The following is a 12500-nucleotide window of genomic DNA, read 5'->3' as shown; positions in this document are numbered from 1 at the left end:
AAAAAAATTCCTTCCCATACCCGTATTAGGTACTAATCTATTTTTAACATTTAATTAGATCGGGTAATTTTTCAAATTACGAATGGAAGCTCGTTTCTTTTTTTTTTCTTAGAATAAGGAAAACTGGTTTTTTATCCATCCATTTATATTTATTCACTCGACCCAAATTGGAATTCTTCTTTTTTTTTTTATTTTCTAATCGGTACAATCTTGTCGAAAATAAAAAAAAATGTTATCTGAATTCTCCCTTGATACGACATGCTATTTTTTCCGTTCATTCCTTTCAGGATCAGTCGTGGTCTTACAAACTCTACCGCGGATCTGGACGAATCCTTTTCTTCATACAAATGTGTAAAAGATGCTAGTCGCACTTAAAAGCCGAGTACTCTACCGTTGAGTTAGCAACCCCCCCCACAAAAAAAAGCAAGTACTGCAAATATGTAGATACAACCAGAATAAAGAAAAAAAGAAAAATCCAGTCATGTGTGCGTCAGGGAGAAATAGATCTATTTCTCTATGAGAGAATTATATTTGGTCCATACACTGTTGTCAATATGATTGTAAATTTTTAATATAGCGAAAAGAATAGAAAAAATAAAAAAGTTTAACCCCCTGGTTTGTGAGTTCATACAAGGAATGAAAACTAAGCCGAATAGGATAATCTCAAATCTTTCTATTTCTATATATATTAATATATTATTTATTATACAGTATGATTTTATATATTTTCTATACAATAATTCTATACAATAAAATTTTGTATTTATACAAAATTTAGAATTTCTATAAATCCAAAAATTTTTTAATAAATTTGTTTTTTATTATAAAACATGGTAGTTTTTAGCAGGATATTTGTTAGTTTTCATACCTTTAGGAAGAATACTAATAATAAATGGAAATTCTAATAAATCAAAATAAATATGATGGAAACGAAAGAGGAGGAAAGAAAAGAGTAGATCAAATTTTATACCAAGCTATATATGAGTCTTTAACATCCTCTTTTTTATAGTTCATTAATTCAATTTCGTTTTATTAAGACTTAATTCCGTAAAAATCCCTGCCTTCTTTGAAATATCATGAACTGTTCTTGTTGGTTGAGCGCCCTTTTTAAGGAAATCGAGAATAGCAGGAAGATTTAAATAAGTTTGATTAGTTATCGGATCATAAAACCCCACCTTCCGAAGATCTCTTCCTTCTCTTCGGGATCGAACATCAATTGCAACGATTCGATAAATGGCTCATTGGGATAGATGTATATGAATAATACCCCCCCCCGAGAAACGTATACGAGGCTTTGGCCTCATACGGCTCGAGAAAAAAATGCAATGAGTATAAGTTAACTCTCTTTATAAAATTCAAACATTAAATTAATTAGCCAGTATTGAAACCCTAACTATTTTTTTTCATAAAAAGCGTTCGTAACATTCGTACTCTCGTAACTCAAGTTAAATAACTCTCAAATATCTCACCAGAGACTCCTTAAGTACTCTTTTTATTGAGTAGTCTCTAACCTTTTTTTGTTTGTCTCATTTTTTCGAATCAATTTTGATTCTTCATTCTGATCTAGTTGTTCAAACAATTGAAAAAGGGATTTCCTTGTTTCAGGATTCTTTATCCTTACTTTGAATCTTTGGGTTTAGACATTACTTCGGTGATCTTGATCGTTTTATTAAAAAAGGGCAGCAACAAGCCCCTTATTTTGTTTATGATTTCTTTTCTTTCTATCAAAGAATCATACAAACGCTTGATTCACGCATGATAGACTTTTAATTCAAAGAATTTTACACTTTTACGAAAATTTCCTTTTCCATTGTAAAATTACTTGAAAGGGCTTTTTTTCAATATAAAAATAAAAAGACTTACGAAGTTGTTCCAACTTATTGATTCGCACTAACCCTAGATCCTTACTCCTGCGAAAGGAATAAAAACTTTCTATTCTCCTCGAGCTCCATCCTGTACTCTTTTTTATATTCAAAAAGGTGTAGGACTCTCGTAAAATAGAACACAAAATGTCGAGCCAAGAGCACCTATATTCCTAATATAAAAGGTGGCGGATCAAAACATCCACAGCAGATCATGTCCTTCAATTCAAGTCGCACGTTGCTTTCTACCACATCGTTTTAAACGAAGTTTTACCATAACATTCCTTTAGTTTGTGTAATTGATTCAATTATGGAATCATGAATAGTCATAGTTCAGTCAGTATATCGTAATCTATACTTTTTCTTTCTCTATGAATGGAATAGTGAATCTACGCGTAAAAGGTTCAGTCAGAATTCAAATGAATTCCACATTAAATTCTATATATGTAAAAATATGTAAAATCGAAATTTGAATAGAAATCTATATTTATATATATAAATATATATATAAATATATTTTTTTTTATTAAAACTCGTAGAATCTACGGTTCTACCTTACTTACCTACATCACACACAACTAAAAAAAGCAAATAGATTTTTTGTAATTTCGGGTGAAAAAGAAGTTTATTCTTCTTTTCATTTCAATATTTTATTCTTAAAAAATATTGTTTTTTTAAACAGAAAGAAAAAGATGGTGTACAAAGGCAATAGAAGATTTATTTCGTAATGACTGGACTCTGGGACGGAAGGATTCGAACCTCCGAATAGCGGGACCAAAACCCGTTGCCTTACCGCTTGGCTACGCCCCATTTTTATTTTTATTCAAGACTACTAAAAGAGTAATATTGCTATTGGTTGTTCGTCAATTCAATTTCAGCCCAAATGAAATATAGATTACATTGGTGCTATAGTTTTGACACGTGTAGATAGCAAATCAAACTTACTTTATTGATCATTACATAGAATTCAATTAAGATATTGTATGAAAATATTATTTCTTTCATTCTCATAAGAGAATGAAAGGATTTTTGATTGAGTAAGTTCAACAAAGTCTTTTTAGACTATCTTTCTTTATTTATTTATTTTTTTCCTTATATAAAAAATATATTAATAACTCAATCAAAATTAAATTATCCACAAGAACACCAATTTTTGTTATGCTTAATATATTTAATTTGATCTGTATTTGTTTTAATTCGGCCCTTTTTTCAAGCACTTTTTTAGTCGCCAAATTGCCGGAGGCCTACGCCTTTTTGAATCCAATCGTAGATGTTATGCCCGTAATACCTCTTTTCTTTCTTCTCTTAGCCTTTGTTTGGCAAGCAGCTGTAAGTTTTCGATGAAATTATTAATACTGTCTTAGAAAAATTCACGATTTTGATTCTTCCAACAATTCAAATCAAAAGATCAAAAAATCTTGACGTAGGAAGGAACTCTCAATTCAAACATTGAATTTTTTTGGTAGCCATACTAAATCTGGATCATTTGATTTCCTCAGTTTTATCCTCTTTTCTCTAAATGAAAGAACTTAATTAGATTCGAGTTCACTCACAAAAAAAGTATCTAGATATTTAGTATAAAAATAGAGAATCTATTCTCTTTTTTTTTTTTTTAAAAAAAAGTAAGATCTTGGAGATTGTGTAATGCTTACTCTCAAACTTTTTGTATACACTGTAGTTATATTCTTTGTTTCTCTCTTCATATTTGGATTCCTATCTAATGATCCAGGACGTAATCCGGGACGTGAAGAATAAAAAAGAAAGGTTTTTTATTACTTTATTTAATATTTAAATAGTGGAAATGTGCGAATTTTATTAGGATTTTATCTATTTCACATCATCAAAAAGGGGAAGGGAAAGAGAGGGATTCGAACCCTCGGTACGATTAACTCGTACAATGGATTAGCAATCCAACGCTTTAGTCCACTCAGCCATCTCTCCTAATCGAAAAGGAATACTTTTTAGGTTCCATTAGACAAAAAAACGGCTTAAAAAAAAACTTTCTCCACTTTATTCTTAAAAAAGTTTTTTTTTTTAGATTATTCTTTATCTTTAATAATACTTTAATTATATATATATTTTCATTTTCTATATTTTATTATATATATTATTTTATTATATATAAAAAATATAATATTATTTTTTCTTTTTATTATATAAATAATATTTATATAATATTTATATTTATATATAATTAATATATATATATATATTACTATTATATAACCTTTTTTATAGAACTTTCTCAGTAATTCTATTTACATAAAAACTGTAAATAAAGATTCAATAAAGAAAAGGCTCGAAAGAGAAATAAATAAAATCACAAAAATAGAAATAGAGAATCCTTTTTGATTTTGTCTCGTCCAAACACAAATAAAAGATCTTTTTTATTTTAATAGCCTGGCCTGGTCAGTCCCCAGCCGGGCCTTTTTTTGTTAAAGTTAAAAAGACCCATCCGATGGGTTTTTAGACAAAAAAGATCTGAAATAAAAAAAAGGAATCCTGCTTTGCCTAATTTTATTAAGTCTACGCTAGAATTTTCTCATTTTTTTTTCAGATTTTTTTTCTCCCGATTACTTTGTTCGACAAAAAGTAAATTTATATACAATAATTGGATTGTAGCGGGTATAGTTTAGTGGTAAAAGTGTGATTCGTTCCTTTAACCCCTTTAATAGTTAAAGGGTCTCTCGGTTTGATTAATCTTCCGATCAAAAACTTTATTTCTGAAAAGGATTTAGTCCTTTACCTTTCAATGAAAAATTCAAGGAAGATTATAGATTCTCGTAATTTGTATCCAAAGACTCTAATTAATTGTCAATTTGGATTATGAAATTTCGAAACATAATTTTTGAATTGGATGACTATTTACAATTCAATAAGTATAACAAGAGGATCCATGGATAAAGCCAGAAAAGTTTCTTTCTAATCGTAACTAAATCTTCAGTTCTATTTTTTGTTTGGTATAGAAAAAATTGAAGCAAAATAGCTATTAAACGAGAACTTTGGTTTACTAAAGACATCGACATATTATATTGTTTTAGCTCGGTGGAAACAAAATACTTTTCCTAAGGATTCCGTTAAATAGAAATAAAGAACGAAGTAACTAGAAAGATTTTTTGAGTTCGCCTTTTCTATCTTCTAGAAGGATCATCTATAAAGCAAAATTTTTCTGGGAAAGCCTCCAAACGGGAAAAAAGCTAACATAGATGTTATGAGTCAAATTTTGATTTAGTTCCCATCTTATTTTATTTGGGAATTTCGCCATCCATCATAAAGGAGCCGAATGAAACCAAAGTTTCATGTTCGGTTTTGAATTAGAGACGTTAAAAATATAAAACTGATCGATCGACGTCGACTAAAACCCTTAGCCTTCCAAGCTAACGATGCGGGTTCGATTCCCGCTACCCGCTCTAAATTCTAAATTGTCCCCTTTTTATTAGAGACAATTTTCTCTATTAGAATTGTCTAATAGCAATTGTGTAGTGAATTCACTACACAATTGCTAAAAGATTTCGCACATTTAACAAATGGGAAGTTAAAAAAGCGAAGCGTCCATTGTCTAATGATAGGACATAGGTCTTCTAAACCTTTGGTATAGGTTCAAATCCCAATATATTGAAATTTGGCTAAATTAAAAGCAATTGTGTAGTGACAATTGCTATTAGACAATTCTAATATAATAAAAAGGGGACAATTTAGAATTTAGAGCGGGTAGCGGGAATCGAACCCGCATCGTTAGCTTGGAAGGCTAAGGGTTTTAGTCGACGTCGATCGATCAGTTTTATATTTTTAACGTCTCTAATTCAAAACCGAACATGAAACTTTGGTTTCATTCGGCTCCTTTATGATGGATGGCGAAATTCCCAAATAAAATAAGATGGGAACTAAATCAAAATTTGACTCATAACATCTATGTTAGCTTTTTTCCCGTTTGGAGGCTTTCCCAGAAAAATTTTGCTTTATAGATGATCCTTCTAGAAGATAGAAAAGGCGAACTCAAAAATCTTTCTAGTTACTTCGTTCTTTATTTCTATTTAACGGAATCCTTAGGAAAAGTATTTTGTTTCCACCGAGCTAAAACAATATAATATGTCGATGTCTTTAGTAAACCAAAGTTCTCGTTTAATAGCTATTTTGCTTCAATTTTTTCTATACCAACAAAAAATAGAACTGAAGATTTAGTTACGATTAGAAAGAAACTTTTCTGGCTTTATCCATGGATCCTCTTGTTATACTTATTGAATTGTAAATAGTCATCCAATTCAAAAATTATGTTTCGAAATTTCATAATCCAAATTGACAATTAATTAGAGTCTTTGGATACAAATTACGAGAATCTATAATCTTCCTTGAATTTTTCATTGAAAGGTAAAGGACTAAATCCTTTTCAGAAATAAAGTTTTTGATCGGAAGATTAATCAAACCGAGAGACCCTTTAACTATTAAAGGGGTTAAAGGAACGAATCACACTTTTACCACTAAACTATACCCGCTACAATCCAATTATTGTATATAAATTTACTTTTTGTCGAACAAAGTAATCGGGAGAAAAAAAATCTGAAAAAAAAATGAGAAAATTCTAGCGTAGACTTAATAAAATTAGGCAAAGCAGGATTCCTTTTTTTTATTTCAGATCTTTTTTGTCTAAAAACCCATCGGATGGGTCTTTTTAACTTTAACAAAAAAAGGCCCGGCTGGGGACTGACCAGGCCAGGCTATTAAAATAAAAAAGATCTTTTATTTGTGTTTGGACGAGACAAAATCAAAAAGGATTCTCTATTTCTATTTTTGTGATTTTATTTATTTCTCTTTCGAGCCTTTTCTTTATTGAATCTTTATTTACAGTTTTTATGTAAATAGAATTACTGAGAAAGTTCTATAAAAAAGGTTATATAATAGTAATATATATATATATATTAATTATATATAAATATAAATATTATATAAATATTATTTATATAATAAAAAAAAAAATAATATTATATTTTTTATATATAATAAAATAATATATATAATAAAATATAGAAAATGAAAATATATATATAATTAAAGTATTATTAAAGATAAAGAATAATCTAAAAAAAAAAACTTTTTTAAGAATAAAGTGGAGAAAGTTTTTTTTTAAGCCGTTTTTTTGTCTAATGGAACCTAAAAAGTATTCCTTTTCGATTAGGAGAGATGGCTGAGTGGACTAAAGCGTTGGATTGCTAATCCATTGTACGAGTTAATCGTACCGAGGGTTCGAATCCCTCTCTTCCCTTCCCCTTTTTGATGATGTGAAATAGATAAAATCCTAATAAAATTCGCACATTTCCACTATTTAAATATTAAATAAAGTAATAAAAAACCTTTCTTTTTTATTCTTCACGTCCCGGATTACGTCCTGGATCATTAGATAGGAATCCAAATATGAAGAGAGAAACAAAGAATATAACTACAGTGTATACAAAAAGTTTGAGAGTAAGCATTACACAATCTCCAAGATCTTACTTTTTTTAAAAAAAAAAAAAGAGAATAGATTCTCTATTTTTATACTAAATATCTAGATACTTTTTTTGTGAGTGAACTCGAATCTAATTAAGTTCTTTCATTTAGAGAAAAGAGGATAAAACTGAGGAAATCAAATGATCCAGATTTAGTATGGCTACCAAAAAATTCAATGTTTGAATTGAGAGTTCCTTCCTACGTCAAGATTTTTTGATCTTTTGATTTGAATTGTTGGAAGAATCAAAATCGTGAATTTTTCTAAGACAGTATTAATAATTTCATCGAAAACTTACAGCTGCTTGCCAAACAAAGGCTAAGAGAAGAAAGAAAAGAGGTATTACGGGCATAACATCTACGATTGGATTCAAAAAGGCGTAGGCCTCCGGCAATTTGGCGACTAAAAAAGTGCTTGAAAAAAGGGCCGAATTAAAACAAATACAGATCAAATTAAATATATTAAGCATAACAAAAATTGGTGTTCTTGTGGATAATTTAATTTTGATTGAGTTATTAATATATTTTTTATATAAGGAAAAAAATAAATAAATAAAGAAAGATAGTCTAAAAAGACTTTGTTGAACTTACTCAATCAAAAATCCTTTCATTCTCTTATGAGAATGAAAGAAATAATATTTTCATACAATATCTTAATTGAATTCTATGTAATGATCAATAAAGTAAGTTTGATTTGCTATCTACACGTGTCAAAACTATAGCACCAATGTAATCTATATTTCATTTGGGCTGAAATTGAATTGACGAACAACCAATAGCAATATTACTCTTTTAGTAGTCTTGAATAAAAATAAAAATGGGGCGTAGCCAAGCGGTAAGGCAACGGGTTTTGGTCCCGCTATTCGGAGGTTCGAATCCTTCCGTCCCAGAGTCCAGTCATTACGAAATAAATCTTCTATTGCCTTTGTACACCATCTTTTTCTTTCTGTTTAAAAAAACAATATTTTTTAAGAATAAAATATTGAAATGAAAAGAAGAATAAACTTCTTTTTCACCCGAAATTACAAAAAATCTATTTGCTTTTTTTAGTTGTGTGTGATGTAGGTAAGTAAGGTAGAACCGTAGATTCTACGAGTTTTAATAAAAAAAAATATATTTATATATATATTTATATATATAAATATAGATTTCTATTCAAATTTCGATTTTACATATTTTTACATATATAGAATTTAATGTGGAATTCATTTGAATTCTGACTGAACCTTTTACGCGTAGATTCACTATTCCATTCATAGAGAAAGAAAAAGTATAGATTACGATATACTGACTGAACTATGACTATTCATGATTCCATAATTGAATCAATTACACAAACTAAAGGAATGTTATGGTAAAACTTCGTTTAAAACGATGTGGTAGAAAGCAACGTGCGACTTGAATTGAAGGACATGATCTGCTGTGGATGTTTTGATCCGCCACCTTTTATATTAGGAATATAGGTGCTCTTGGCTCGACATTTTGTGTTCTATTTTACGAGAGTCCTACACCTTTTTGAATATAAAAAGAGTACAGGATGGAGCTCGAGGAGAATAGAAAGTTTTTATTCCTTTCGCAGGAGTAAGGATCTAGGGTTAGTGCGAATCAATAAGTTGGAACAACTTCGTAAGTCTTTTTATTTTTATATTGAAAAAAAGCCCTTTCAAGTAATTTTACAATGGAAAAGGAAATTTTCGTAAAAGTGTAAAATTCTTTGAATTAAAAGTCTATCATGCGTGAATCAAGCGTTTGTATGATTCTTTGATAGAAAGAAAAGAAATCATAAACAAAATAAGGGGCTTGTTGCTGCCCTTTTTTAATAAAACGATCAAGATCACCGAAGTAATGTCTAAACCCAAAGATTCAAAGTAAGGATAAAGAATCCTGAAACAAGGAAATCCCTTTTTCAATTGTTTGAACAACTAGATCAGAATGAAGAATCAAAATTGATTCGAAAAAATGAGACAAACAAAAAAAGGTTAGAGACTACTCAATAAAAAGAGTACTTAAGGAGTCTCTGGTGAGATATTTGAGAGTTATTTAACTTGAGTTACGAGAGTACGAATGTTACGAACGCTTTTATGAAAAAAAATAGTTAGGGTTTCAATACTGGCTAATTAATTTAATGTTTGAATTTTATAAAGAGAGTTAACTTATACTCATTGCATTTTTTTCTCGAGCCGTATGAGGCCAAAGCCTCGTATACGTTTCTCGGGGGGGGGTATTATTCATATACATCTATCCCAATGAGCCATTTATCGAATCGTTGCAATTGATGTTCGATCCCGAAGAGAAGGAAGAGATCTTCGGAAGGTGGGGTTTTATGATCCGATAACTAATCAAACTTATTTAAATCTTCCTGCTATTCTCGATTTCCTTAAAAAGGGCGCTCAACCAACAAGAACAGTTCATGATATTTCAAAGAAGGCAGGGATTTTTACGGAATTAAGTCTTAATAAAACGAAATTGAATTAATGAACTATAAAAAAGAGGATGTTAAAGACTCATATATAGCTTGGTATAAAATTTGATCTACTCTTTTCTTTCCTCCTCTTTCGTTTCCATCATATTTATTTTGATTTATTAGAATTTCCATTTATTATTAGTATTCTTCCTAAAGGTATGAAAACTAACAAATATCCTGCTAAAAACTACCATGTTTTATAATAAAAAACAAATTTATTAAAAAATTTTTGGATTTATAGAAATTCTAAATTTTGTATAAATACAAAATTTTATTGTATAGAATTATTGTATAGAAAATATATAAAATCATACTGTATAATAAATAATATATTAATATATATAGAAATAGAAAGATTTGAGATTATCCTATTCGGCTTAGTTTTCATTCCTTGTATGAACTCACAAACCAGGGGGTTAAACTTTTTTATTTTTTCTATTCTTTTCGCTATATTAAAAATTTACAATCATATTGACAACAGTGTATGGACCAAATATAATTCTCTCATAGAGAAATAGATCTATTTCTCCCTGACGCACACATGACTGGATTTTTCTTTTTTCTTTATTCTGGTTGTATCTACATATTTGCAGTACTTGCTTTTTTTTGTGGGGGGGGTTGCTAACTCAACGGTAGAGTACTCGGCTTTTAAGTGCGACTAGCATCTTTTACACATTTGTATGAAGAAAAGGATTCGTCCAGATCCGCGGTAGAGTTTGTAAGACCACGACTGATCCTGAAAGGAATGAACGGAAAAAATAGCATGTCGTATCAAGGGAGAATTCAGATAACATTTTTTTTTATTTTCGACAAGATTGTACCGATTAGAAAATAAAAAAAAAAAGAAGAATTCCAATTTGGGTCGAGTGAATAAATATAAATGGATGGATAAAAAACCAGTTTTCCTTATTCTAAGAAAAAAAAAGAAACGAGCTTCCATTCGTAATTTGAAAAATTACCCGATCTAATTAAATGTTAAAAATAGATTAGTACCTAATACGGGTATGGGAAGGAATTTTTTTCTTGCGTGTTATTATCAATTTTTCGTGAGTCCTAATTATTTTTTACCTAGTCCGTTTGGGTTAGGTTGTAGATGGATGTGTAAAAGAAGCAGTATATTGATAAAAAAATATATATATATATATTTCCAAAATCAAAAGAGCGATTAGGTTAAAAAAATAAAGGATTTCTAATCATCTTGTTTTGTTATTTATAATATAACGAACAGAAACCTCTTAAAGATAGAGAATCCAGTTAGCAGTCTACCTGTTTATGAGGTATTTAGTGCTTTCGTAATCTAATACCTTATTTTGACTGTATCGCACTATGTGTCATTTCAGAACTCAAGAAAATAAAGACTTTACTTTTAGTTCAAATCGAATTTTAATCCAAATGGAGAAATTTCAAGGATATTTAGAGTTCGATGGGGCTCGTCAACAGAGTTTTCTATATCCACTTTTTTTTCGGGACTATATTTATGTACTTGCTTATGATCACGGTTTAAATAGATTAAATAGAAACCGCCCTATTTTCTTGGAAAATGCGGATTATGACAAAAAATATAGTTCACTAATTGTGAAACGCTTAATTTTGCGAATGTACGAACAGAATCGTTTGATTATTCCCACTAAGGATTTGAACAAAAATCTGGGGCATACCAATAATTTCTATTATCAAATGATATCTGTTTTATTTGCAGTGATTGTAGAAATTCCATTTTCCCTAAGGTTGGGATCCTCTATCGAAGGAAAAAATGTAAAAAAATCTTACAATTTACAATCACTTCATTCAATATTTCCCTTTTTAGAAGACAAACTCTCACATTTTAATTATGTATTAGATGTACTAATACCTTACCCCATCCATCTAGAAATCTTGGTTCAAACCCTACGTTACCGGGTAAAAGATGCCTCTTCTTTGCATTTTTTTCGGTTCTGTCTATACGAGTATTGCAATTGGAAGAATTTTGATAGTAAAAAAAAATCAATTTTGAATCCAAGATTTTTATTGTTCTTATATAATTCTCATGTATGTGAATACGAATCCATCTTTTTTTTTCTACGCAAGCAGTCTTCTCATTTACGATCGACATCTTATGACGTCTTTTTTGAGCGAATTTTATTCTATGGAAAAATACAACATTTTTTAAAAGTCTTTGTTAATAATTTTTCGGCGCTCTTAGGGTTGCTCAAGGATCCTTTCCTACATTATGTTAGATATCATGGAAAATACATTCTGGCAACAAAGGATACGCCACTTCTGATGAATAAATGGAAATATTATTTTGTTAATTTATGGCAATGTTATTTTTCCGTATGGTTTCAATCGCAAAAGGTTAATATAAATCAATTATCTAAAGATAATTTAGAATTTCTGGGTTATCTATCAAGTTTGCGACTAAACCCTTTAGTGGTACGTAGTCAAATGCTAGAAAACTCATTTCTAATAGATAATGTTCGAATAAAATTGGATAGCAACATTCCAATTTCTTCTATTATTGGGTCGTTGGCTAAAGATAAATTTTGTAATGTATTAGGGCATCCGATTAGTAAAGCGACCTGGACGGATTCATCAGATTCTGATATTCTCAACCGATTTGTGCGTATATGCAGAAATATTTCGCATTATTACAGCGGATCTTCAAACAAAAAGAATTTGTATCGAATAAAATATATACTTCGTCTTTGTTGTGT

At 29.6% G+C, this 12500-nt stretch overlaps 1 non-coding gene across 1 annotated transcript; it reads right to left on the bottom strand.

The window, feature by feature from the left end:
- Nucleotides 1-3715: 3715 nt before the first annotated feature.
- On the bottom strand, nt 3716-3803 carry TRNAS-GCU. Its single transcript has one exon. It is a non-coding gene; the product is annotated as a tRNA-Ser (tRNA).
- Nucleotides 3804-12500: the final 8697 nt, after the last annotated feature.

This window comes from Brassica napus, unplaced genomic scaffold, assembly GCF_020379485.1.
Source record: "Brassica napus cultivar Da-Ae unplaced genomic scaffold, Da-Ae ScsIHWf_1019;HRSCAF=1431, whole genome shotgun sequence".
Classification (NCBI taxonomy): Eukaryota; Viridiplantae; Streptophyta; class Magnoliopsida; order Brassicales; family Brassicaceae; genus Brassica; species Brassica napus.
This window is presented reverse-complemented; position numbering and strand designations above follow the sequence as displayed.